Source organism: Carcharodon carcharias, chromosome 30 (assembly GCF_017639515.1).
Source record: "Carcharodon carcharias isolate sCarCar2 chromosome 30, sCarCar2.pri, whole genome shotgun sequence".
Lineage (NCBI taxonomy): Eukaryota > Metazoa > Chordata > Chondrichthyes > Lamniformes > Lamnidae > Carcharodon > Carcharodon carcharias.
The window spans coordinates 30,211,546-30,235,748 of record NC_054496.1 but is presented as its reverse complement, the minus strand read 5'-3'; positions in this window follow the sequence as shown (position 1 = coordinate 30,235,748).

Here is a 24,203-nt window from a genome sequence, read left to right as displayed (position 1 = left end):
CATCCCCAGATCATCTCTCTCCACCCAACCCCAAAGTACTCCCATCTCCAGATCATCTCTCTCCACCCAACCCCACAATACCCCCATCCCCAGATCATCTCTCTCAACCCAACCCCATAATACCCCCATCCCCAGATCATCTCTCTCCACCCAATGCCATAATACCCCCATCCCCAGATCATCTTTCTCCACCCAACCCCACAATACCCACATCCAGATAATTTCTCTCCACCCAACCCCACAATACCCCCGTCCCCAGATCATCTCTCTCCACCCAAACCCACAATACCCTCATCCCCAGATCATCTCTCTCCACCCAACATGACAATACCCCCATCCCCAGATCATCTCTCTCCACCCAACCCCACAATACCCCCATCCTCAGATTTTCTCTCTCCACCCAACCCCACAATACCTCCATCCCCAGATCATCTCTGTCCACCCAAACACACAATACCCTCATCCCCAGATCATCTCTGTCCACCCAAACCCACAATAACCCCATCCCCAGACCATCTCTCTCCACCCAACCCCACAATACCCTCATCCCCAAATGCCCACTCTCCACCCAAACCCACAATAACCCCATCCCAAGATTACTTCTCTCCACCCAAAACCACAATACCCCCATCTCCAGATCATCTCTCTCCAACCAACCCCACAATACCCCCATCCCCAGATCATCACTCTACACCCAACCCCAAAATAGCCTGATCCCCAGATCATCTCTCTCCACTCAACCCCACAATACCCCCATCCCCAGATCATCTCTCTCCACCCAACCCCACAATACCCCCATCCCCAGATCATCTCTCTCCACCCAACCCCATAATAGCCCCATTCCCAGATCATCTCTCTCCACCCAACCTCATAATACCCTCATCTCCAGATCATCTCTCTCCACCCCCCACAATACCTCCACCCCAAGATCATCTCTCTCCACCCAACCCCACAATACCCCCATCACAAGATCATCTCTCTCCACCTAACCCCACAATAAACCCAACCCCAGATCATCTCTCTCCAGCCAACCCCACAATACCCTCATCCCCAGATCATCTCTCTCCACCCAACCCCACAATACCCCCATCCCCAGATCATCTCTCTCCACCCAAACCCACAATACCCCCATCCTCAGATCATCTCTCTCCACCCAACCCCACAATACCCCCATCCCAAGATCAACTCTCTCCACACAACGCCACAATACCCTCATCCCCAGATCATCTCTCTCCACACAACTCCACAATACCCTCATCCCCAGATCATTTCTATCCAACAAACCCCACAATACCCCCATCCCCAGATCATCTCTCTCCACCCAACCCCACAATACCCCCATCCTCAGATCATCTCTCTCCACCCAACCCCACAATAACCCCTTCACCAGATCATCTCTCTCCAACCAACCCCACAATACCCTCATCCCCAGATCATCTCTCTCCACCCAACCCCATAATACCCCCATCCCCAGATCATCGCTCTCCACCCAAACTCTTAATACCCTCATCTCCAGATCATCTCTCTCCACCCAACCCCACAATAAACCCATCCCCATATCACCTCTCTCCACCCAACGCCAAAATACCCCCATCCCCAGATCATCTCTCTCCACCCAAACCCACAATACCCTCTTCCCCAGATCATCTCTCTCCATAAAACCCCACAATACCCCCATCCCAAGATCATCTCTCTCCACCCAGACCCACAATACCCTGAACCCCAGATCATCTCTCTCCACTCAAACCCACAATAGCCTCATCCCCAGATCATCTCTCTCCACCCAACCCTACAATACCCCCAACCCAAGACCATCTCTCTCCACCCAAACCCACAATACCCTCATCCCCAAATGACCTCTCTCCATGCAAACCCACAATAACCCCATCCCAAGATTACCTCTCTCCACCCAACCCCACAATACCCCCATCCCCAGATCATCTCTCTCCACCCAACCCCACAATACCCCCATCCCCAGATCAGCTCTCTCCACTCAACCTCATAATACCCTCATCTCCAGATCATCTCTCTCCACCCCCCACAATACCCCCATCCCAAGATCATCTCTCTCCACCCAACCCCACAATACCCCCATCCCCCGATCATCTCTCTCCACCCAACCCCACAATACCCCCATCCCCAGATCATCTCTCTCCACCCAACGCCACAATAACACCATCCCCAGATCATCTCTCTCCACCCAAACCCACAATAGCCCCATCCCCTGATCATCACTCTCCACCCAACCCCCAATACCCACATCCCAAGACCATCTCTCTCCACCCAACCCCACAATAAACCCATCCCAAGATCATCTCTCTCCACCCAACCCCACAATACCCCCATCCCCAGATCATCTCTCTCCACCCAACCCCACAATACCCCCATCCTCAGATCATCTCTCTCCACCCAACCCCACAATACCCCCATCCCCAGATCATCTCTCTCCACCCAACGCCACAATAACACCATCCCCAGATCATCTCTCTCCACCCAAACCCACAATAGCCCCATCCCCTGATCATCACTCTCCACCCAACCCCTAATACCCACATCCCAAGACCATCTCTCTCCACCCAACCCCACAATAAACCCATCCCAAGATCATCTCTCTCCACCCAACCCCACAATACCCCCATCCCCAGATCATCTCTCTCCACCCAACCCCACAATACCCCCATCCTCAGATCATCTCTCTCCACCCAACCCCACAATAACCCCTTCACCAGATCATCTCTCTCCAACCAACCCCACAATACCCTCATCCCCAGATCATCTCTCTCCACCCAACCCCATAATACCCCCATCCCCAGATCATCGCTCTCCACCCAAACTCATAATACCCTCATCTCCAGATCATCTCTCTCCACCCAACCCCACAATAAACCCATCCCCATATCACCTCTCTCCACCCAACGCCAAAATACCCCCATCCCCAGATCATCTCTCTCCACCCAAACCCACAATACCCTCTTCCCCAGATCATCTCTCTCCATAAAACCCCACAATACCCCCATCCCAAGATCATCTCTCTCCACCCAAACCCTCAATACCCTGAACCCCAGATCATCTCTCTCCACTCAAACCCACAATAGCCTCATCCCCAGATCATCTCTCTCCACCCAACCCTACAATACCCCCAACCCAAGACCATCTCTCTCCACCCAAACCCACAATACCCTCATCCCCAAATGACCTCTCTCCATGCAAACCCACGATAACCCCATCCCAAGATTACCTCTCTCCACCCAACCCCACAATACCCCCATCCCCAGATCATCTCTCTCCACCCAACCCCACAATACCCCCATCCCCAGATCAGCTCTCTCCACTCAACCTCATAATACCCTCATCTCCAGATCATCTCTCTCCACCCCCCACAATACCCCCATCCCAAGATCATCTCTCTCCACCCAACCCCACAATACCCCCATCCCCAGATCATCTCTCTCCACCCAACCCCAAAGTACTCCCATCTCCAGATCATCTCTCTCCACCCAACCCCACAATACCCCCATCCCCAGATCATCTCTCTCCACCCAACCCCATAATACCCCCATCCCCAGATCATCTCTCTCCACCCAATGCCATAATACCCCCATCCCCAGATCATCTTTCTCCACCCAACCCCACAATACCCACATCCAGATAATCTCTCTCCACCCAACCCCACAATACCCCCGTCCCCAGATCATCTCTCTCCACCCAAACCCACAATACCCTCATCCCCAGATCATCTCTCTCCACCCAACATGACAATACCCCCATCCCCAGATCATCTCTCTCCACCCAACCCCACAATACCCCCATCCTCAGATTTTCTCTCTCCACCCAACCCCACAATACCTCCATCCCCAGATCATCTCTGTCCACCCAAACACACAATACCCTCATCCCCAGATCATCTCTGTCCACCCAAACCCACAATAACCCCATCCCCAGACCATCTCTCTCCACCCAACCCCACAATACCCTCATCCCCAAATGCCCTCTCTCCACCCAAACCCACAATAACCCCATCCCAAGATTACTTCTCTCCACCCAAAACCACAATACCCCCATCTCCAGATCATCTCTCTCCAACCAACCCCACAATACCCCCATCCCCAGATCATCTCTCTACACCCAACCCCAAAATAGCCTGATCCCCAGATCATCTCTCTCCACCCAACCCCACAATACCCCCATCCCCAGATCATCTCTCTCCACCCAACCCCACAATACCCCCATCCCCAGATCATCTCTCTCCACCCAACCCCATAATAGCCCCATTCCCAGATCATCTCTCTCCACCCAACCTCATAATACCCTCATCTCCAGATCATCTCGCTCCACCCCCCACAATACCTCCACCCCAAGATCATCTCTCTCCACCCAACCCCACAATACCCCCATCACAAGATCATCTCTCTCCACCTAACCCCACAATAAACCCAACCCCAGAACATCTCTCTCCACCCAACCCCACAATACCCTCATCCCCAGATCATTCTTCTCCACCCAACCCCACAATACCCCCATCCCCAGATCATCTCTCTCCACCCAAACCCACAATACCCCCATCCTCAGATCATCTCTCTCCACCCAACCCCACAATACCCCCATCCCAAGATCAACTCTCTCCACACAACGCCACAATACCCTCATCCCCAGATCATCTCTCTCCACACAACTCCACAATACCCTCATCCCCAGATCATTTCTATCCAACAAATCCCACAATACCCCCATCCCCAGATCATCTCTCTCCACCCAACCCCACAATACCCCCATCCTCAGATCATCTCTCTCCACCCAACCCCACAATAACCCCTTCACCAGATCATCTCTCTCCAACCAACCCCACAATACCCTCATCCCCAGATCATCTCTCTCCACCCAACCCCATAATACCCCCATCCCCAGATCATCGCTCTCCACCCAAACTCTTAATACCCTCATCTCCAGATCATCTCTCTCCACCCAACCCCACAATAAACCCATCCCCATATCACCTCTCTCCACCCAACGCCAAAATACCCCCATCCCCAGATCATCTCTCTCCACCCAAACCCACAATACCCTCTTCCCCAGATCATCTCTCTCCATAAAACCCCACAATACCCCCATCCCAAGATCATCTCTCTCCACCCAGACCCACAATACCCTGAACCCCAGATCATCTCTCTCCACTCAAACCCACAATAGCCTCATCCCCAGATCATCTCTCTCCACCCAACCCTACAATACCCCCAACCCAAGACCATCTCTCTCCACCCAAACCCACAATACCCTCATCCCCAAATGACCTCTCTCCATGCAAACCCACAATAACCCCATCCCAAGATTACCTCTCTCCACCCAACCCCACAATACCCCCATCCCCAGATCATCTCTCTCCACCCAACCCCACAATACCCCCATCCCCAGATCAGCTCTCTCCACTCAACCTCATAATACCCTCATCTCCAGATCATCTCTCTCCACCCCCCACAATACCCCCATCCCAAGATCATCTCTCTCCACCCAACCCCACAATACCCCCATCCCCCGATCATCTCTCTCCACCCAACCCCACAATACCCCCATCCCCAGATCATCTCTCTCCACCCAACGCCACAATAACACCATCCCCAGATCATCTCTCTCCACCCAAACCCACAATAGCCCCATCCCCTGATCATCACTCTCCACCCAACCCCCAATACCCACATCCCAAGACCATCTCTCTCCACCCAACCCCACAATAAACCCATCCCAAGATCATCTCTCTCCACCCAACCCCACAATACCCCCATCCCCAGATCATCTCTCTCCACCCAACCCCACAATACCCCCATCCTCAGATCATCTCTCTCCACCCAACCCCACAATACCCCCATCCCCAGATCATCTCTCTCCACCCAACGCCACAATAACACCATCCCCAGATCATCTCTCTCCACCCAAACCCACAATAGCCCCATCCCCTGATCATCACTCTCCACCCAACCCCTAATACCCACATCCCAAGACCATCTCTCTCCACCCAACCCCACAATAAACCCATCCCAAGATCATCTCTCTCCACCCAACCCCACAATACCCCCATCCCCAGATCATCTCTCTCCACCCAACCCCACAATACCCCCATCCTCAGATCATCTCTCTCCACCCAACCCCACAATAACCCCTTCACCAGATCATCTCTCTCCAACCAACCCCACAATACCCTCATCCCCAGATCATCTCTCTCCACCCAACCCCATAATACCCCCATCCCCAGATCATCGCTCTCCACCCAAACTCATAATACCCTCATCTCCAGATCATCTCTCTCCACCCAACCCCACAATACCCCCATCCCCAGATCATCTCTCTCCACCCAACGCCACAATAACACCATCCCCAGATCATCTCTCTCCACCCAAACCCACAATAGCCCCATCCCCTGATCATCACTCTCCACCCAACCCCCAATACCCACATCCCAAGACCATCTCTCTCCACCCAACCCCACAATAAACCCATCCCAAGATCATCTCTCTCCACCCAACCCCACAATACCCCCATCCCCAGATCATCTCTCTCCACCCAACCCCACAATACCCCCATCCTCAGATCATCTCTCTCCACCCAACCCCACAATAACCCCTTCACCAGATCATCTCTCTCCAACCAACCCCACAATACCCTCATCCCCAGATCATCTCTCTCCACCCACCCCCATAATACCCCCATCCCCAGATCATCGCTCTCCACCCAAACTCATAATACCCTCATCTCCAGATCATCTCTCTCCACCCAACCCCACAATAAACCCATCCCCATATCACCTCTCTCCACCCAACGCCAAAATACCCCCATCCCCAGATCATCTCTCTCCACCCAAACCCACAATACCCTCTTCCCCAGATCATCTCTCTCCATAAAACCCCACAATACCCCCATCCCAAGATCATCTCTCTCCACCCAAACCCACAATACCCTGAACCCCAGATCATCTCTCTCCACTCAAACCCACAATAGCCTCATCCCCAGATCATCTCTCTCCACCCAACCCTACAATACCCCCAACCCAAGACAATCTCTCTCCACCCAAACCCACAATACCCTCATCCCCAAATGACCTCTCTCCATGCAAACCCACAATAACCGCATCCCAAGATTACCTCTCTCCACCCAACCCCACAATACCCCCATCCCCAGATCATCTCTCTCCACCCAACCCCACAATACCCCCATCCCCAGATCAGCTCTCTCCACTCAACCTCATAATACCCTCATCTCCAGATCATCTCTCTCCACCCCCCACAATACCCCCATCCCAAGATCATCTCTCTCCACCCAACCCCACAATACCCCCATCCCCAGATCATCTCTCTCCACCCAACCCCACAATACGCCCATCCCAAGATGATCTCTCTCCACCCAACCCCACAATACCCCCATCCCCAGATCATCTCTCTCCACCCAACGCCACAATAACACCATCCCCAGATCATCTCTCTCCACCCAAACCCACAATAGCCCCATCCCCTGATCATCACTCTCCACCCAACCCCCAATACCCACATCCCAAGACCATCTCTCTCCACCCAACCCCACAATAAACCCATCCCAAGATCATCTCTCTCCACCCAACCCCACAATACCCCCATCCCCAGATCATCTCTCTCCACCCAACCCCACAATACCCCCATCCTCAGATCATCTCTCTCCACCCAACCCCACAATAACCCCTTCACCAGATCATCTCTCTCCAACCAACCCCACAATACCCTCATCCCCAGATCATCTCTCTCCACCCAACCCCATAATACCCCCATCCCCAGATCATCGCTCTCCACCCAAACTCATAATACCCTCATCTCCAGATCATCTCTCTCCACCCAACCCCACAATAAACCCATCCCCATATCACCTCTCTCCACCCAACGCCAAAATACCCCCATCCCCAGATCATCTCTCTCCACCCAAACCCACAATACCCTCTTCCCCAGATCATCTCTCTCCATAAAACCCCACAATACCCCCATCCCAAGATCATCTCTCTCCACCCAAACCCACAATACCCTGAACCCCAGATCATCTCTCTCCACTCAAACCCACAATAGCCTCATCCCCAGATCATCTCTCTCCACCCAACCCTACAATACCCCCAACCCAAGACCATCTCTCTCCACCCAAACCCACAATACCCTCATCCCCAAATGACCTCTCTCCATGCAAACCCACAATAACCCCATCCCAAGATTACCTCTCTCCACCCAACCCCACAATACCCCCATCCCCAGATCATCTCTCTCCACCCAACCCCACAATACCCCCATCCCCAGATCAGCTCTCTCCACTCAACGTCATAATACCCTCATCTCCAGATCATCTCTCTCCACCCCCCACAATACCCCCATCCCAAGATCATCTCTCTCCACCCAACCCCACAATACCCCCATCCCCAGATCATCTCTCTCCACCCAACCCCACAATACGCCCATCCCAAGATGATCTCTCTCCACCCAACCCCACAATACCCCCATCCCCAGATCATCTCTCTCCACCCAACGCCACAATAACACCATCCCCAGATCATCTCTCTCCACCCAAACCCACAATAGCCCCATCCCCTGATCATCACTCTCCACCCAACCCCCAATACCCACATCCCAAGACCATCTCTCTCCACCCAACCCCACAATAAACCCATCCCAAGATCATCTCTCTCCACCCAACCCCACAATACCCCCATCCCTAGATCATCTCTCTCCACCCAACGCCACAATACCCCCATCCCCAGACCATTTCTCTCCACCCAACCCCACAATACCCTCACCCCAGACCATCTCTCTCCACCCAAACCCACAATACCCTCATCCCCAGATCATCTCTCTCCACCCAACCCCACAATACCCCTATCCCCAGATCGCATGGCTTTTCCAAACACAATAACACCCCGATCCCCAGACCGCCTGCCAATAGCACCCACCTCCCCACCCCAGATCACCAATGTCCTCCTTCACCCCTCCCCCATCCCTGCCCCCACCCCACAGCCCTAACTGCCACTTCCTTGCCTTCTCCAGATTATCTCTCCCACTGCCTGTATCATCTGTCCCTCTTCTTGGATTGCCACCTCTTTGGTCAAAAGCTGAAAGCCTGCCCTTACTGCTGACCACCCTACACCCCTCTCCTGTCACCCCCACCCCTCAAAACTACCCCCACCCCCACATTATGTACCTGTGACCTGAGAGCCAGTAGATAATTTTACTGCAGCAACTGTTGCCTCCCCTGCAGTGCACAGCCGGCAGCTCTCGATAGGCGAGTCTTCCACCCCCGGGGACTTGTTTCTAGGGAAAGGCCTGCCTCTGGCTTCACCACTGCCTGATTGACCTGTGGGTCGGCCAGCCTTCCCGAAAAGAGGCAACATGGGTCTCTCGCTGGCTCTCCAGCAGCAGGCGAGACCTCCAGCCTCTTGACAAGATCCCACCAGCCTGGTTATGGAATTAACCAATACCAAGCTGCTGCCGGTCACTCAAACCTTTGGTTAAGGCCTGTGCAGGGAGACCTGTGAGCAAGGCCCCTCAAGCTGTGTCCTGAAGGTGTGTGAATTTATTCTCTGGTTTCAGGCTGACTGCTCCCGTAGCTGTGAAATTTAATTTGCTTGACTGGTCAGGAACTGTGTGAATTATTTGTCAGTGGGTGAGCCTTAGTTAATTGGGAACAACGTGTCCGCTGATTTTTTTTTGCATTAGCTGAATATCATAAGGAACGAGAAAGCTAAGCTGCAGGAATGTGCTTATTTTTTATTGTGAGATGAAGGACCCTCGGGGGTTTAGTTCCTCATCTTAAAGCATTCCATTAACATCATATGGTACAAGCTATTTAAAGTACCGGAGAAAACTGATGAACGCTTTTGGTTTTTATTGCTTTGAAACAGATCAAAATAAGTAACATGAAGTACTAATCTGGTTAAATCTGCTGTTTATTTTCATCTTGCTGTTACTAATCTTAATAAAAATGATTTGTATTCCTGAGTCTCATGCCTATTTTTGTGCTGTGTGTTCGTAGTCAGAGAGGATGCAATTGGAGAGATCAGGAGGATACAGTGGGATTTCTTGCTAGTCCTAGTTCTCAATGACACTAGGGACTTGTTCACTCTGAGCCCTGCTAGCCCAAAATAATTCATGTAAGAATTTTGTAAGTTTCAGTGAGGTCACCCCTTATTCCTTGAAGCTGTAGGGAATACAGACCCAATCTCTCCTCACAAAACAATCCTGCCATTGCAGGGATTAATCTGGTGAACCTCCATGGCACCTCTTCAATGGCAAGTATACCCTTCCTTAGATGGGGGCGGGGGGGGGGGGGTGGGTGGGGTTGGGGGGGGGGGGTGTGGAGGGGATTGGGGGGGGGGGTGCAAATCTGTGTACAATACTCTTGGTGAGGTTTCACCAAGGCTCTATATAACTGCAGCAAGACCTCCTTCCTCCTGAATTCAAACCCCCTCGCAATGAAGACCAACATAGCATTTGGCTTCCTCATTGCTTGCTGTACCTGCATGCTAGCTTTTAGTGACTCATGAATAAGGACACCCAGGTCTCTTTGGACACCCACACTCCCCAACCTCTCACCATTTAAGAAATACTCTGCCTTCTTGATTTTTCTACCAAAGTGAATAACTTCACGCTTATCTCCATTATATTTCATCTGCCATGTTCTAGCTCATTCACTTAGCCTTTCCAAAACAAAAACAGAATTACCTGGAAAAACTCAGCAGGTCTGGCAGCATCAGTGGAGAACAAAAAAGTTGACGTTTTGAGTCCTCATGAGCCTTTCTAAATCCTATTGAAGCCTCCTTGCTTCCTCCTCACAACTTACAAGCCCACCCAGTTTGGTGTCATCAGCAAATTTGGAAATAATACAATTGGTCCCCACATTCAAATCATTTCGATTGTGAACAGCTGTGGACCTTGTCAGATCCTTGTGGTACCCCACTAGTAACAGCCTGCCATCCTGAGAATGATCCATTTATTCCTACACTCTGCTTTCTGTCTGTTAACCAACTCTCAATCCATACTATCATGTTTTCCCCCAATCCCATGCATTCTTTCATTTACTAACCTCCTGTTTATCAAAAGCCTTCTGAAAATCCAAGTACAGCACATCCACTGGTTCTCCTTTATCTATGCTGCAAGTAGCATCCTCTAAAAAAATCCCAACAATCTTGTCAAACATGATTTCCCTTTCATAAATCCCTGTTGACTATGCCCAATTTTACCAATTTTTAATTATCAGTTATCACATCCTTAATAATAGATTATAACATTTTCCCTACTATTGGCTTCATTCTCCCTCTTTCTCTCTTCTTAAATAGTGGGGTTACATTTGCTGCTTTCCAGTCTGCAGGAACTTTTCCAGAATCTAAAGAATTTTGAAAGATAACCACCAATGCACCCATTATCTCTCAAGCCACCTCCTTCAACACTCTGGGATGAAGCTCATATGGTCCAGGGGATTAGTCAACCTTCAATCCAGTTAACTTTTCAAATACTACCTCCTTACTAATACTAATTTATTTTAATTCCTCAGTTTCACAAGTCCCTTGGTTGCCTAGTATTCCTGGGAGTTTTTCTGTATCTTTCTGAAGGCAGACACAAAGTGGCTGTTTAGTTTCTCTGCCATTTCCCTGTTCTCTGCTATAAATTCTCTTGTCCCCCACCTGAAATGGGCCCACGTTTGCCCTAGCTAAACTTTCTCTTTTCATATACCTAAAGAAGATCTTACAGTGCGCCTTTACATTCCTGATAGTTTGCATTCATATTCTCTTTTCCCTCTATTAATAACTTTTGTGGTCCTCCTTTGCTCTAAATTGCTCCCAATCCCTAGGCTTAGCACTTTTTTTGGCATCTTTATAAGCTATTTCCTTCCACCTAATGCAATCTTTAACTTCTTTTGTCAACCACTGTTAATTCGCCTTTCCTTTTGGGAGTTAAGGACTGAGAGTAATGTATATCTGTTGAAGACCGTGTAGTATTTCTTTAAATACTAGCCATTGGCGATGTACTGTCAAATATTTTAGGGCAGAATTTTTTGGTTGGCGTGTAGGGGTGAGCCTGACATGCTGACATGTAAAATGAGGCACAATGACATAGGGCTTAAGGTCATTAAGGAAGCAGTTAAGGTCATTGTTGATGGTGCCCATCCAACCTTACGGTTGGCGGGCAGGCGAAAAGGCCAAGCGGCCTTCACGTTTTTTTTAGGAAACTTCATCCACGAGCGGGATGAGCTTTCCTAAAGCTTTTTTAAAATAAATTTTTACAAATTTATGAAATATAGAAATATGTCCAGTCTCATGTGACACAGTCACATGAGACGGGACATGTTTAAATAACTTTTCGATTCATTTATTTACTTATTTGAAAACCGCCTCAATCTCCTGAGACAGCTCCGTGCCTCAGGGAGACTGAAGTGCGCGTGAAAAAGCGTTGGCCCCGGCTCACCCTCCTCCCCTCTGCCCGCACTACAGCTAGCATCTTACACTGGGCGGGCATTAATTGCCCTGCCCACGTAAAATGGCAGCATGGAGACAATTGAGGGCGGGGATCTGCTCCGCGATAGACCCCGCCTGCTCCCACCAAGCCTGTCCACGACTGAAATATTCAGGCCTTAAAGTATCTTCCCGATCCACTATAGACAGCTTTCCCCTCAAAGCTTCATAATTTCCCTTCTTCAGATTTAATCCCAAGCTTCAGAATGAACTATATCACACCCAAATTTAATACGAAATTCTATCAGCTTATGGTCACTATTTCCCAGAGGCTCTTTTACAGCAAGGTTATTAATTAGGTAAAAACAAAACACTGCGGATGCTGGAAATCTGAAATACAAACAGAAAATGCTGGAAAAACTCAGCAGGTCTGGCATCATCCGTGCAGAGCGAAACAGAGTTAACTTTTCGAATCCCTATGACTCTTCTTCAGAGCTGAAGAGAAGTAGGAGTGTGACAGGTTTTATACTGTTTAAGAGGAGATGGAGCAGTTGAAGCAAGATAGAAGGTCAGGTATAGGTGTGACAAAGAAAAGATTGACAAGGATGTCATGGACATAAGACAAAGGGAGTGTTAATTGTTAATTAGCCCTTTCTCATTACACAATCCTAAACTCAAACTAGCTTGATCCCTAGTTGGCTCCTCAACATACTGCTCCAGAAACTCAACTTGGACTCAATCCAAGAATTCATCCTCCACAGCATTAGTGTTAACTTAGCTAAGCCTGTCTATGTGTAAATTGCAGTAATCCATTGATACTGTATTAGAAGTCACTAGTGGGAGTGCTCTGCAGGTCCCCTAATAGTAACCACAATGTAGGATAAAATATACAAGAAGAAAAATTGGGTGTTTGCAATAATCATGGGTGGCATTAATCTACATATAAACTGGAAAAATCAGACTGGCAGTAGTAGCCTGGAACAGCAGTTCATAAAATGCTTTGGAGATAATTTCTTAGAGCATTATGTTCTGGAACTAACCAGAGGCAAGTCATATTAGACTTGTTATTATGCAATGTGACAGGATTAATTAATGACCTCAGAGTAAAGGCACCCCTAGGTAGCAGCAGCCAAAATATGATAGAATTTTACATCCATTTTGAAAGGGAGAAGAGTGGGTCTAAGACTAGTATTTTAAACTTATAAGGGCAACTATGTGGGCATGAAAACGGTGCTATTTGAAATGAACTGGTATACTAGGCTGGGGGATACATCATAGAGAAGCAGTGGCAGACACTTAAGTGGATATTTCAGAATACTTGGGATAAGTATATTCCTACTATGAAGAAAAATTCTATGGGGGGGACCCACCATCCATGGTTAACTAGAGGAGTTAAAGAAAGCATCAAACTTAAGGGAAAAGTATATAACTGCACAAGGGAGAGTGGCAGGTCAGATGATTGGTCAGAATTTGAAGAACGGCAGAAAATGACTAAAAGGTTAACCAGGAGAAAGGAATTAGAGTACGAGAGGAAGCTAGCTAGAAATGTAGAAATGGATAGCAAGAGTTTCTACAGGTATTTAAAAAGGAAAAGAGTAAGTAAAGTGAGTGTTCGTCCTCTAGAGAGTGAGAATGGGGAGTTAATAGTAGATAATAAGGAAATGGCGGATGAAATGAACAAACTTTGCTTCTGTCTTCACTATAGAGGATCCAAAAACATTAGTAATAGCTGCAAATTGGGAAGTGGAGGGGAGAGAGGAACTTGATGAATTTACAATCATGAGGGACTCAGTAGGAAGAAATTGACAGAGCTGCAGGCTGACAAGTCTCTGGGTTATGATGGACTTCATCCTATTGTCTTAAAAGAGGTGGCTAATGGGATAGTAGATCTTTGGCGTTAATTTTACAAAATTCCCTAGATTCTGGAAAGGTTGCATTCAGATTTGAAAGTAGCAAATATAACCCCTCTATTCAAGAAGGATGGGAGGCAGAACACAGTAAACTATAGGCCAGTTAGCTTGACGCCTGTCGTGGGGAAGAGGTTAGAATCGATCATTAAGGAGGTTATAGCTGGGCACTTAGAATAACTCAAGGTAATCGGAAGAGTCAGTATGGTTATATGAAAGTGAGATCTTTTTTTCATTAATTCATGGGATGTGGGTGTCGCTGGCTGGGCCCGCATTTATTGCCCATCCCTAATTGCCCTTGAGAAGGTGGTGGTTCACCAATTTATTAGAGTTCTTTGAAGGAGTAACATTTGCTGTGGATAGGGGGGAGCCTGTAGACATGCTGTACTTGGATTTCCAGAAGGCATTTAATAAGATGCCACATCAAATGTTATTGCGAAAAAGAAAAATTCATCGTGTAGGGGGTAACATATTAGCCTGGGTAGAAGATTGGCCGGCTGGCAGAAAACTGACAGTATGCATAAATGGGTCTTTGTCTGACTGGCAGAATGTGACAAGTGGAGTCTCACAGGGATCTGTGCTGGGACCTCAACTTTTTACAATTTACATCAATGGCTTAGATAAGGGGAGTGAAGGCACGGTAGCTAAATTTGGAGAAGACACAAAGATAGATAGGAAAGTATGTCGTGAAGAAGACATAAGGAGTTTCCTGATGGATATAGAGAGGTTGATGGTTGGCAGATGGCATATAATGTCAGAAAATGTGAAGTTGATCACTTTGGCAGGAATAATGAAAAAGTAGAACATCATTTAAATGGAGAACGACTGTAGAATTACGAGGTACAGTGGGATCTAGGTGTAGACCTTTCTGTTCGGTGTGCAGGCGCATGCCTGACATGCTTAAGCATCAAGTAGTGCGCAGTGATGTCAGGCTAGTGTCCCGATGTCAACTAGCATTCACGCGATATTTCGGTCGGCGGGTGCATGTGAAAGTTGGCAGCACGCCCGCTGACAACTAAGAGGCTTATTAAGGCCATTAAAGTAGCAATTGACAGAGAGTTTTCACTGCCTGCCCAATGTTACGGTTGGCAGGCAGGTGAATCGGCCAGACAGCCTTTGCCTTTTTGAGGTAACCTCATCCAAGGCCGGGAGGAGGTTTCCATGATTCATTTAAAAAAAAATATTAAAATGTTTTGAAAAACGATTCCTCATCCAAATGTCGAGGTGCCTCATTCTGACTCGTGAACATTTTTTCCCAATTTTACATTCTGTTTTTATTGATTTTAAATTTGTCAGCTCCCTGAGGCAGCTCCCACGCTGACTACCGCACTCACCCTCCTCCCACCACCCCGGCAACGCTGAGCCTTTCACCTTAATTGGACCACAGACAGCGATCCGTTCGCCAGCCACCCTGACCGATTATGGCCACCCGCCCACCTGAAAATTCTACTGTAGGGTCATAGAGGTCTACAGCACAGAAAAAGGCCCTTCGGCCCAGCGAGTCTGTGCCGGTCAAACAAGTACGTAACTATTTGTATCCCATTTTCCAGCACTAGGCCCCATAGCCACGGCATCGCAAGTGCATATCCAAATGCTTCTTATATGTTGTGAGGGTTTCTGCCTCTACCACCCTTTCAGGCAGTGAGTTCCAGATTCCCACCACCCTCTGGGTGAAAAAATTCTTCCTCACATCCCCTCTAAACCTCCTGCCCCTTACCTTAAATCTATGCCCCGTGGTTATTGATCCCTCCACCAAGGGACAAAGTTCCTTCCTGTCTACTCTATCTATGCCCCTCACAATTTTTTACACCTCAATCATGTCCCCCCTCAATCTCCTCTGCTCCAGGGAAAATAACCCCAGTCTATCCAATCTCTCCTTATAACTAAAACTCTCCAGCCCAGGCAACATCCTGGTAAATCTCCCCTACACTATCTCTAGTGCAATCACATCCTTCCTATAATGTGGTTTCCAGAACTGCACACAATACTCTAGCTGTGGCCTAACCAGCATTTTATACAGTTCCAGCATAACCTCTCTGCTCTTATATTCTATGCCTCAGCTAAAAAAGGCAAGTATCCCATATGCCTTCTTAAACACCTTATCTACCTGTCCCGCTATCTTAAGGGACTGGAGGACATGCACACCAAGGTCCCTCTGATCCTTGGTACTTCCCAGGGTCCTACCATTCATCATGTATTCCCGTGCCTTGTTTGTTCTGCCCAAGTGCATCACCTCACACTTACCCGGATTAAATTCCATTTGCCATAGATCAGCCCATCAGACTAGCTCATCTATATCTTCCTGTAATCTAAGGCTATCCTCCTCACTATTTACCACCCCACTAATTTTCATGTCATTCGTGAACTTACTGATCTACCCTTCTACATTCAAGCCTAAATCGTTTATATATACCAGAAACAGCAAGGGACCCAACACCGATCCCTGTGGAACCCCACTGGACACAGACATCCAGTCACAAAAACACCCCTCGACCATCACCCTTCTGCTTCCTGCCACTCAGCCAATTCTGGATCCAATTTGCCAAATTACCTTGGATCCCATGGGCTCTTACCTTCGTTATCAGTCTCCCATGTGGGACCTTATCAGAAGCCTTGCTGAAGTCTAAGTAGACTACGTCAAATGCATTGCCCTCATCTACACACCTGGTCACCTCTTCGAAAAATTCAATCAAGCTAGTCAGACATGACCTCCCCTTAACAAAACCATGCTGACTGTCCTTGATTAATCACTGCCTCAGACTTCTATGACTCAAAATATCACCTTTTTTGCGAATGCTACTTGCATCCGGATAGAGTGCCTTTAATTCCGCTTTTTAAGCTTTAACATCTATTTTAATCCTATTTGGTGCTTGTTTATGCTTTGTCCATCTTTTATTTTTGCTTTTAACTTTGCTACTTCCTTTTTCCAGTTTTGCTTCCCTCAAATCTGAGCTCCCTCTTAGGTTTCAATCCCTGAGCCAATCTATTTTAAACTCTCCCCAACAGCACTTACAAATTCTCCTGAAAAGGTGTTAGTCCAGGAGAGGGACAAGGGGAGAGGGGTGGAGGAAGAGGGGGCAGGGCAGGAGAGCGAGGCGTGGGGAAGTGGGGAAAGCAAGACTGGAGGGGAGTAGTTGGGGGCTGGTGGGTGAAGGGTGCTTGAGGAGGGGGGGGGGCAAGGCAGTCAAGGCTTGAGGGAGTGTCAGGGATAGGCCCCAAGACTGAAGTGGGTGCTGGTACATTGGCGTCAGTCTGATGGGGAGGGGAAGAGCCGGGGCCATGAGACTTGGGCATAGGGCGTTGCCGACTTATGACAGGGGAAATCAGACCCAGGAAGATCTGAATGGGGGAGGTGAGATTGTGGTTTTTAGCTATGCATTGGGCAGTATTTTCTTATTTAACATTTTTTTAAATTCACATTGGCCAGGATTTTATGGCCCCTCCCCCCAGCATCATATTACAGTCCTGCCAAACTGAATGGACATCTAAATGTCTCACCGCATCTGCTGGGGGGGAGAGAGACCACTGTGGGGCTGTAAAATTCTGGCCATTATGTTATCCCCTTTTTCTGATGTTTCCCCTTCAGGTGTAAACCTTGCTGGGATGTCTGGTTTTCTTGGACAGTGGAATGGCCTGGATGTTGGACAAGACCCCACCCTGGGCTATGGTGGCTTGTCCTGGCAGCTTGTTGAGCTCCTCGTCATTGCTCATGATGAGCTGCAGGTCGTGGAGGATGACTGAAAAGAGGAAACTAGAAGCATTAGACAAACAGTTCAATAGCACCAATTCCAGAGTACAGGACTCGACGAGTTAGTTTTAATCCAAGTCTTCCAAATTCCTTTTCAGTTCTTCGATGATGACACAAGGTGCTCTTCCCAGCACCCTTCAGTTCACTGGTTGAGCACTTGCTTTTCAATGTCTCTAACAATGATTTCCCCTTTTCCTCTTGACAGAGGTTTTTCAGAGAGAGCAGGTTATAGAGGTATGAGGGGAAAAAGCCAGCTCGCTGTTATTGTAGAATTATTGGGATTCTACACACAAAGGGAAAAGAGGTTTAAGGTATTTTCTCTTTTCAGGCTAAGAGCTTTTTCCACTGCACTGCTATCACACAAATACTGGTCACCTGATCAGGAGCCAATTAAAATGTTGTTGCCAGGCAGTTCCCCGTTAGACCAGACTCCTCCCTGGCACCATCCTGTCTTTCATGGCACACTCTGTTCCAGGACAGCAACATTGTATAAAGCCCTCACACTGTTCCAGTGGACATGTCTTTCAAACTACAGTCATTATAATTTTATTCCAGTCCAACAGAAATAAAAAGATATGTTATTTACAGATGCAGGAAAAGTGGAACAAAAGCCTCCAACCCCAGTAACACCATAGGATTAATTTTTGAACGTAATGTGATACTCAGGAATGCTCCACACAAATAAAGGGAACATGTTGAGGGAGATTGAAGCAAGAATTCAAGTTCCTCATTCCTTCTAAGAACTGTAACAATTAAAATTATCAACAGGCTTATTTTGAGCAGTGTTGGAGCAGAATAGAGGAATTGATCCCTCAACGCTAAAACTTAGATGTCAAAGGTTATATTAAACCAGCCAAACAAATGCATGATCCAGATATGGATTCCAAACTCTATCATGATAAAGAGATTCTGTTGACGTGACTGCAGAGAGTTCTGGTGCATGTTGACAGAACGAAGGGGCACAGGGAATTAATGCATCCAGGTGTCCCATTGAAGTTTGGTCAGCCTTCTGGGACTGTTTCCCGATAGAGACTGCATAGTTCTCACTGGCTGAATCTCCAGGTAATGCCTCCATTTGTTGCCCACCCAAGTCTCAGAGTTTCCCTGTTTAGCCATGAGATGCAGCAACTGCCTTCAATTCTGTGACTGGGAGGTTGCATAGGGTGACAGCTAACTTGATATCTGAATGTTTAAGTCCAGTGCTATCCAGCAAACTCACTTGCCACCACGTACAACATAATGCATTGTCCCGTGTGAGGGAGTTTAGCAGAGTTATCCTCACCTTGGGATTGGTTCTTCCTCCTGGTTACTAGATCACAGTTTGCATTTACCCAGAGTCTTCTCTGTGTGAGACAAGCTCCCTTTATTGCCTGAAATTTAGCTCATAATTTTGTTGTGGTTCAGGTAAGTTGAGGCAGAGGGAATCCTTCTACTGCACACCTCGGAGCTCAGATCTCCATGTCTTTATAGAATCATCCCTCGGCAACAGTACCAAGTTCCACATTAAGTAAAACAAAAACAATAATAAATATGATTAATTGTGTATATATTTTTATGCATAAATAGTATTTTTCTATTACAGTGTCTTTGAGGAATTTTTATAAAACAGATCAGGTGTCTCAGAAACAAAACACCGAAATCCCCTGATCTATGTTACTATTAACCTTCACTGTGTATACCTAGGCTGGAGTTTGAATAATTGAGATGGATTAGGTAAATCAGATGCTGCATTGGGAACTGTGGGACTGCCAATTGGTGAATCCAAAGCTGTGAATGATCAATGATAGAAGACCTTTCAAATAATTAGCATGTCTGAAGACAGGAAACTCAGGACTATAACCATTCCATCTCATTTTCCTGATCCTTCAAACTCTTTTCCTCCCCATTCCCTCTCTGCTCCTGTTGAGTTGACCATGAAGGGTGTGGGGGCAGTGGTGAGGGATTAAATAGGTCTCAGTAGCGGCACCATGAGTGAACAATAGGTCATAAGAAATTAGAGCAGGAGTAGGCATTCAGCCCTTTGAACCTGCTCCACATTCAATCCGATCAGGGCTGAACTGATCACGGCCTCAACTCCACTTTCCAGCCTGCCCCCTATAATCCTTATCTCCCTCGAAGATCAGAAATCTGCTCAACGTGAATACATTCAATGATCCAGCCCCCACTACTCTGAGTAGAGAATTCCAAAGATTAGTGACCCTCTGACAGAAGAAATGTCTCTTCACTTCCATATCAAATGGGAGACACCTGGTTCGAAAACTGTGGCCCCTCCCCCATCGCAGTTCTATATTCCTCCATGAGGGGAAACACTGTCTCAGCATTGACCCTGTCAAACAGCTCAGAATCTTGTGTTTCAATAAGATCACTGCTTGTTCTTCTAAACACCAATGAGTAAAGGCCTAATCTGCTCAAATTTTCCTCATGAGACACCACTTCAGGAATCAAACTTGGGAACCTTCTCTGAACTGCCTCCAATGCAGGTACATCCCTCCTTTAAAGAAGGGAACCCACACTGTACACAGTACTCTAGCTGTGGTCACACCAACAGCCTATACCGTTGCAGTAGGCTTCCCTACTTTTATTCACCATCCTCCTTCCAATAAAGCTCAACACTCCATCTGCCTTGCTAATTACTTACTATACCTGCATAACATTTTGTGATTCATGTAAAAGGACACCCAATCTATCTGTACCGCAGCATCTTGTGGTCTCGCTCCAATTAAATAATATTCTGCTTTTTTGTGAAAGTGCTCTTAGCCCTCCAGAATAACAACTAATATGAGCCATGACTGTCAGGAAGATATAATAATTCTCAATGTTATTGGGATTTATTGTAAAATAGAGTAATAGTGGGGTGTGCATGCTTGTGTGTGTGTGCACGCTGGCATGCTTGTGTGTATGTGCACACGTGTAGGTGCAACTTAATTGGATTAAAGGCAGCTGGTCTGAAGGCTTTGATGTTGTAAACTTGGTAGACAGGGAAAGTTTAGAATGTAAGGTCAAAGGACATTGGCGCTTTTAAATAAACCAGGCTAGATTGTTTTCAAAGGAGGGGGTGAAATATGTCACCTAGCCAGGTGAAGTTTAGAAACAGTGTGTTTATTTTCCCCAAAGAACACTGGTAAAGTTTAGTGCTATGCAAGGTTTTTATTATCAGGATGATAAAGTCCAAAGACATAGTGAAAAATGGGAATTTGCATTCAACGGAGAAAATATGTATAAAGGAGCTAAGGCTGTGTGTAATGGAAGGCATTTTAAGATCTAACAATGGAGAAAAGCCTTCAGCATCTATACCTCAAGCTGCTGTCTTCAAAGGACTGAAGTTAAGAAAACTCACTTTGAATTTGTCTTGTTCAGGGTATCATGTTTCTTTGCCTGGGTCTTTTAAAATCTATGTGTCTTACTGTTGCCTTAACAAAAGTGTAACTGGGAGTTAGATTGACTATGGGATTTAGAAGTTATGATAGTAATAATTTGTAGGTCAATATATGTATTTATATATCATTTCTCTTATTCATGTTTAATCTAGCTTTGTAAAGGCTTGGAGGTCTTATTGCGACTGAATTCAAGGCTTGCATCTCGAAATTTATACAAACTGCAAAACAAGTTGTGGCAGTTGTTTCATTTCCCTTTGTGATCTGAACAACTCAGCATTTACCAACGGCTGTGCCATAACATAGATGGGGGCTCTTTGCGGGATATGTTTGAAATTCCTTGACTGGTTTGGAGTTGGTGAATCTTGAGGTTATGAGTACAAGAACCACTTCAAATTCAGGAATTGGTTTTCTTGTAGTGGTGAGACTGCAATATGGCTTTGGCAGTTGCTCAGACTTGTCTGGGAGCTGACGTTATAACTTTGGCTGGTTTACAAAAGGCAAATAAAGATAAGTTAATGGAATTTGTGGATAAATTACATTTGGGGTTACCTGCAGGGTTGAAGAAAGCAGAAATAATCGAATGTGTAGCACAGCATTTCAAGTTGGAAGTGATACCTGACACTAGTGTGTCACAGCTGGAGGTAGTGAGACTTCAGTTAGAAATGAAGAGGCTTGAATTTGAACAAGCAAAGGAACTGAGAAAACTTAAATTGGAGGTAAACGAAAAGGAAAAAGAATTGGAAATGAAAAAAATGGAACGAAAGGCAGCAGAAAAAGAAAGGGGAAAAAGGGGGGATATTTCAAAAAGAAATGGAAATGCATAAACTTGATCCCCAGAAGGAAACATTAGCAATGGAGAGAGAACTAAGGAAAGAAATGGTATATTAGCTTAAAGAACTGAAGCTTAAATTTGTATAAGCTATTCCACAGTTTGCAGAAAGAGATGTTGAAGCCTTCTTTCTTTCAATTGAGAAGCTAGCTAAACAGGTGAAATGGCTGCAGGAAAACTGGGCATTGTTGTTACAATCCAGGTTGGTGGGTAGAGCACAGGAGGTTTATGCTTCACTGTCAGAAGAAATGTTGATGAACTATGATATGGTTTAAAAAAAAAACTATTTTGAGTGCATATGAGTTGGTTCCCAAGGCATACAGGCAGAAATTTAGGAATATGAGAAAGCAGCCTGGAAAAATTATATTGGGCAGAAATTAGTGCTGAGCAGACGGGCGTTCACCCATCCTGTTTGAGCGTAAAATGACATCAGTGAGCATTCCCACCTCATTGCACACTCTCGCAATATTTCACTCAATGGGCACATGCGAGAGGTGGCAGTGCACAATTTAGAGGCCTATTAAGTAATTTAAGTAATTAATTAAGTGGCATTTTTCGTTGCCCGCTCAACTGTTTGGTTGGCGGGTGGGTGAATAGGCCAGGCGGCCTTTGCATTTTTAATGAAACCTCATCCACAGGCAGGATGACGTTTCCAACGGTTACTTAAAAGTCAATAAACAATTTTTAACATCCTTTTTTACATGTCCCTCTTTGTGTACTGAGTAATATGTGGGGACATGTTTATATAATATTTAAAACATTTATTTTTTCATTTTAAAATCCTTCAGCTCCCTGAGGCAGCTCTGTGCTTTCAGTACCTTTACAGGGGTGCAGACATTTCTTTTCTGAAAGCAAGAGTTCAGTGGGTTCTGAGGTTAAGGCACAGACAAAAACCTATGGTTTGTGTACAGATAAACCATGAACAAGCAGTGATTAAGCCGACGCCTTTAATCCCAATACCAGCATTTGAAGAACCTTTTATGAGGGTCATGATTGATTGTGTAGGACCCCTCCCTAAAACTAAAAATGGAAATCACTACTTATTGACAATTATGGATGTGTCTACCAGATTTCCTGAAGCGATACCTTTATGACATATTACAACTAAGAAGATTGTGGAAGAGTTTACTAATTTTTTTTACAAGATTTGGTTTACCTAAGGGGGTACAATCAGATCAGGGTTCAAACTTTGTCACAGCCTTTTAAGGAAGTAATGAACAGTTTGGGGATAAAACCGTTTAAGTCAATAACTTAACATCCTGAGTCACAAGGAGCTTTGGAAAAATGGCATCAAACTCTAAAAACTATGATGAAAGTACTTTCAGTATAATCCACAACATCAAGATACAGGAATTCCATTCTTGTTATTTGCTATTAGAGACGTTCCTAATGCATTGCCTGGTTTTAGCCCTTTTGAACTAGTTTATGGTCATGAGGTAAGGGGACCACTGAAATTGATTCATGAGAAATTGGTGTGTCAAAATTCAGAAACTATTCTCCTGGATTACATCTCAAATTTCAGGGAAAGATTGAACAGAGCATGTGAGCTGGCTCGGGAACATTTAAGGATATCACAGCAAGTGATGAAAGTAAAAGCAAATGGGAAGGCTACAGCTCAGAATTTTGTTGCTGGAGAGAAAGTGCTAGTTCTGTTACCAGTACTGGGTGACTCATTAAAGGCAAGGTTTATTGGGCATTACTAGACTTAAAAAGAAACTGAGTGATATAAATTTATTTAATAAATACTCCAGATAGAAGAAAGAAGCAGAGGATGTGTTATGTAAATATGCTTAAAAAGGGAAGAAGAACAAAAGGAGGTGTTAGTGGTGGTAGATAATGAGAAAGAAGTAGAAATGCAGGATTCTGAAACTGATTTTCCTCTAATCAAATTGGATAATGAGGG